Below are 6,266 nucleotides of genomic sequence, written 5' to 3' on the forward strand. Positions count from 1 at the left end.
TCGGGGGAAATCTGCAAGCACGTGCAAAAACCTCTCAATGAATGCTATTATTAATCAATCCTCTATCTGGCTCCTGGGAGACGTGCAGTTTTTTACTGTAAAAGCGATGAATTAATGGCATCCTCTTCCCCCACATTTCTCTCTTCTGTAAAAAAGCCATGTTACTCCAGATTGGGTAGCAAACTAGAGTGCCAGCCATTTTGTTACTCTCCAGAACAAGGCAACAGGCCAGGTAGTTTTTTTTTTCCTAAAAAGGACCAGGCATCTCAAAAGGAATGTATGGTTCTCATCTTAATGATAGCAGTGGTTCTTACCCATGCTTTTAACCAGATTGGTTGACGTTGCCCTCTTTAGACTCGTGAATGTTGGTACACTATTAGGATTGTGTTCTTTTATTTTACTAGTTGGGAACCCGTGCTTCGCACTTCCTTTGAGGCTTCCAAAATCAAATTCTACCCAAACCTCCTCCTCTCCTTCCCGAACCTCCCAATTCTTGCCACGTGGCAGCTTTGTGAAACTCTTCCTTAAGATAATATAGAGATAGAGATGAACCATCAAGGACGGGGGTCGTTAGAGGGGGGATCAGGGCCGTTCAATCAACCAGCCTTATTTTTCAGAATTTCCAGCTTGAGCTGATGTGGCTGCATCAAAATGTGCGCCCTGTCACATCATTCACCTTGGTGAAGTGGTTGCATCAATCTCTCAGCCCTGAGCTGATGTGGTTGCATCAAAATGTGAGTTCACCTTGCTGAAGTGGTCGCATCATATTCTAGGCCCTGTCACCACCATTCACATCTGAGCCCTGACCGTCACTATCACGATTTCCCTCTGACGATTACACCTTTCTGATGTGGCTCTGACTCCCCCAAACCTTGACGGCCGGGAAAGGCCAGCAACAACAAACAACAATAGTTGACACCCACCACAGGTCTCGATCTACCAGCATGAATTATTCAAAGCCAGTTGAAAACACCACCACGATTATCAACACCCACCCCCACCACACATGAACGCACCGTATAGCATATCAGTAGCAATAGCAAGGCCGAATTTTTAATACTAATTAGCATAGTTGACCAGGAAATGCTCTATATCTTCTTTGACCATAAGTATTTCTGAAGGGTTCTAAGTTAAGTTTAAAAAACAATATTTAGCCTAGACTACTACATCCAAGCAATGTGATTTATAGGCTCAATAGTTAGTTGAGACGGATTAGGTCTCCTTGAAGGAATATGAAGATAAACCCCTTTCAAGGGATGACCTATTCTTTTCCATACTTGAAGATCTAACGGATCCTATTAAATGGATCCTATTTGATAATACTTGAGCCTAATGGATCCTATTTGATCATCCTTGAGCCACCAACATAATTGGCCTCTTGTACATGGGTTCCAATTTGGTAAACTCTTCAAAAGACTCCACACTTTTGAATAAACTTAGGGCCTATAGAATTGGTGGAGTTAGGAGATTTGGTGATTGGTTCTTAAGCAAAAAGCTACTTTTTATAGTTTAGTTTTTTCTGAAGATTTTTCCATAACAAAGCATTATCATATTGTAGTAGTGGTATTACAATATTTAGAGTTTTTAGGCTCATTTCTTTCTCTTCTTGGTTGATGCCATATGTAAATAACAAAGCATTATCATTTTAGGCTCATATGTTAGTGACTAATCTTCTAATTCTTTCTCTTTTGGCCGATGCCATATGTAAATAATATAGAATTGGTTGAGTGGCCCCCACACCCATGTCTTTACATTCTCTCTCTAGCTACTTTTATGAGCTTGGCCTTCTCTATGTTGACTTGCTCTATGCTTCTTGTTCTGGCATTGTCAATAATCTAGGGCATATCGTCTTTGGTCAATATAACCTCTATATTCCCTTTACCTATATTTGTTGTCTTTATAGGTATTCCCTGTTTACTATTATGATTTATTCCCTCTTTCATATTTTGCCACATGCATTAAGCTTGGCTTCTAATAGTATCGCGTCAATAATCTAGGGCATATCTTCTTAGGTCAATGTAGCCTCTATATTCCCTTGTTAATCCCATTTTGGATTAACAAGTATGCTCCTCCATTTAAGGACATTAATAAATGTCATGCAAAGGCACTATAAAAGATGTAGATTATGAGATTTTGGCCACCCAAGGCCCTTAGTTAAGTAAGTTTTGGGCACCCAAGTGTGAATAAGGGCCAATTGTATATAAGGCATTTTCTCATAAAATGAATGGACACAATCCCCCTTTGTGCTATTGAGAGCTATTGTTTGTGTCGTCTTGAGAGAGAGATTGAGCGTGTTTCGAGTCACCACCAACAAAGAGATTGGAACTCGGAGCAAGCAAGTCGAAAACATGACTGTGGATGTACTCAGTAATACAATACTGGAAAAACTGAAGGTAAAGGAGGGATGAGAAACATCTGGGCATGGGCAACCCATCTTTACCCCCGTAGAGAATTGGTTTGGTGCTCTATGTGCATATTGAATCATACTACCACCGAATGCCCACAGTTAAGGGCAAGGCCACTACTCTATTGTGCACAGCATGTAAAATTAGGGAATCACGACACCTCCATGTGCAGATATCCAAGGTTCTAAATAGTTGCATAGCTGTCGGCACACCTAGAGCTCCATTAGTCTTACCAACACCACCTCTGCAAATCACTGCATCTGCAGGATAGCCAAACTCTTCCTATTTACCTAGGGGGATGTTTTGGGTACAAGACACTTCACCTATGCCTCCACCTGCTCTACCACCACAACCGCCACAGGCTAAAATTAACCAAGTCTTGATTGAAGAGCCATCAGAAGATATGGATATGGTGCGTGAAGTAGAACTCAATGGAGAGTACTATGAGGAAGCTGCGGAGATTGCACCATAATTCTATGTCCTACAGAATAACATGCTAGTACTTGTGTTTTAAACCATGGTATAGTGGAAGGGTAAGGACATAAACCCAAACATGAGGACCACTATAATGTTTTGGTTGTGGTGGGCCGCATCGAATCGCTGAGTGTCCAAACAAGAATGTGGGTCATACACACCAACCCCAACAATTAACTGCTCCACCCAATGACATGCCAGTACTTACTTGTACTAAATGTGGGATTGATCATTTGATCAAGGATTGTCCATACTGTGCAAGTGGTTTGACATCTACTTCTAACCAAGCCACCATCCGGACCATTAGTGTGCAACCTGGAAATATCACGCCACTCAATGTCCTGACATGAGGCCAGGCCCAATTGGGGGACAAGGGGAAGAACCCAGCAGATGCAACCACTTCCAGAACTAGCCGGAGAAGGAGAGTGAAAAAAGTGGGTAAGGGTGACATCAAGGTCACAATCCAAGATGGATCCGAAGAAGATATGATCGACACCAGCCGGATCCACACCCAATCAAGAGAAGAAGGGGATCAAGCGGTCAACCAAAAAGAGCCTGACCTAGGGATGCAAGGGGAAAGACCATCAACCCCTAAAGGAGTCGGTGAATACCCAAATGGCAAAGAGGAGATAAGGAAGCTCGAAGAAGCCAAGGCCCTAGTAGAGGAGTGACAAAACGACTTCACGAAGCCAAGTTAAGGGCTAACCAGGTCAGGGATACAATGTATCCAAGAAACGAACCAACAAGGGAAAGAGAATACTTCAATTCCAGAAGAGACGGAAGAGGGATCTCAAGGAAACATGATGTCAAGAATGTTTGGGGAAGATGCGCATGATGAGTCCATCCATTCATTCCCTAGGGATGGATACAAGACACACACATGGAAGGAACCCTCAATTTCCAAATAACCTAGAGACATAGGCAGCCTCGTTGCCATTGGGACAACTGCTATGCAGTTCACCAACATTATGGACATACATAAAGGAATGTGTAGACGCCACTACAGAGGATGTTCTGTCACCTCTGGCAGAAGGAACCTTAAAACACACAAGGGAAGGAACAACCAGCGTCATCAAGATACCAATTAATCAATTGGGGCGTTATTACGAAAGTGACGACACTAATGCTACAATCCCAATTCATCATAATGGGTACCAGGCACTAGCTATCTTGGATGGTGGGGTGGGGGTTAGCATCATCACAAAATGGTGTTGGGAAAATTGGGGAAAACCCAATCTAAAAAGAGCAGATCTTATCGTTAAAATGGCAGACAGAACATCCTCAAGGCCCATTGGGCTTTTAGAGAATGTGAGACTCAAACTCTTTATGTTTTGCCACCATCATACATTTTTAGTAATGGACTTTCTACGCCAACCAGACTCATATGGCATAATATTGGGGAGACCCTTCATGAGGGAATCCAAATTGGTGTACGATTGGACATTAGATCATGTGTATGTACGTAGGGATAGGGATTCACAAATTTTAAAGATAGATTTGAGAACGTCGTGAGTACACTCCATGGAAGGGCAACTGTTTGGTAATGATTCAGCGAGCGAACCACATCCGTACAAATATGCCAGCCCACGGTGGAAAATTCCAAAGAGGAAGAGGAAACGAAAATGTATGCATCACTTCCTCGTTTGGATTTCAGTGAAACTGGATGCATGTGCTAGCTCCCATAGATGTGATGCAATCCGGGAGGAGCCCAATATGTGGAATCTAGAACTGTTCCCACTACCTCTGTCTGTATGGTCAATTGGCAAACCATTGATGAGAAATCAGAAGAGGAGGTCTCTAGCATAGAAGGGAGTGGATCACAAGTCTGTACCAGCACCCAACTTCTTAGAAGATGGCGAAAGCAAAAACAATATATTGCTCGACAAAATGCCCTACTACAAAGAAAACCCACGGATGCCCAATGGCTGAGATACCTCGAAACCACTAAGGTTCACGAATGAGTTTTCTAAGGATTGGGGTGAGGAATTGAGTAAGATATCACTTCAAGGGAAACATAAGGAGGATTCAGTCATCCTTCGAGAACTAGAAACGCCTAAGCTTACAAAAGCTGGGCGTCTAAAGTGAAACAAAGCTTTGGCAGAAGTTGAGCGAGAGGACAGAAAAGTTATGGCTAAAATAAAAAGTGAGAATGAGGATAAACAAGACTTGTTTTCAGTACCATACCATTTCAAAACCTACACAATTGACGAATAGAAAGTGGTCGGACTAACGACAAAAAGAGTTAAGGAAGATGGGTTGTACCCACATCATACGATGGCCCAGCTGAAGTCAAGGAAGTTGATATTGCAGGACCAGGGGAGGAAGCCAAACCTGTTTATATCGCTAATAAGGACTTGACTTTGGTTGAAGAAAATGAGCTCGTTACTCTCCTTAAATAAGGAGTTTAAGGATTGTTTCGCCTGGAACTACAAGCAGATGAAGGGTGTACCACCTGAGGTGGTACAACATATGATCCCGATCATGGAAGGATCAAGACCAATCAGGTAGAAACCATACCAGATGAATCCTAAATATGCGACAATTGTAAAGGAGGAAATCGATAAACTCATTGCTGCGGATTTCATCTTTGAGATAGAACATACGGATTGGGTGTCACCAATTGTAATAGTGCCAAAGAAGAATGGGAAACTTAGGGTATGTGTCGATCTTAAAAAGGTCAACATAGCTACTAGGAAAGACCATTATCCACCATTGCCCTACATGGAACACGTTTTGGAGAGAGTAGTTGTTGAAGAAGCTTACAGCTTCTTGGACGGATTTTCAGGCTACAATCAGGTGTCTATAGCACCAGAAGACCAGCATAAGACAACTTTCAATACAATGTGGGGGCATTTGCTTACAAAGTCATGCCCTTTGGTCTCGCAAATGCCCCAGCAACATTCCAACGATTAATGTGCAAAGCCTTCAAAGACTACTTACAGAAGTGGTTGGAGCTATTCATTGATGATCGGTGTGCACACTCTCGATGGACAGACCATCTGGCTTGCTTAAGGAAGGTATTTGAGCGATATCGATTATATTGTATATCCCTAAACCCTTTAAAGTGCCAATTTTGGGTCAAGCACGGTGTGATATTGGGACACATTGTTTGTAAGAGCGGTATATTCACAGATGGCAGCAAGGTCAAGTTGATGCCACCATCCACTAACTACAAAGGTGTGCAAAGATTTATGGGCCATGTTGGGTATTACCGCCGCTTCATAATCTTCTATGCTGAAATCGCTAGGCCATTATACAAGCTAGTCATTGTTTTTGAAGGGACTGAGGAATGCCAGGAAGCATATGAAAGATTGAAGTAGGCATTGGCTAGCGCGCTAATTCTAAGACCACCTAATTGGGACCTTATATTTCATGTGCATATCGATG

Source organism: Cibotium barometz, chromosome 10 (assembly GCF_041138505.1).
Source record: "Cibotium barometz isolate CiBa-2024 chromosome 10, ASM4113850v1, whole genome shotgun sequence".
Taxonomy (NCBI): Eukaryota; Viridiplantae; Streptophyta; class Polypodiopsida; order Cyatheales; family Cibotiaceae; genus Cibotium; species Cibotium barometz.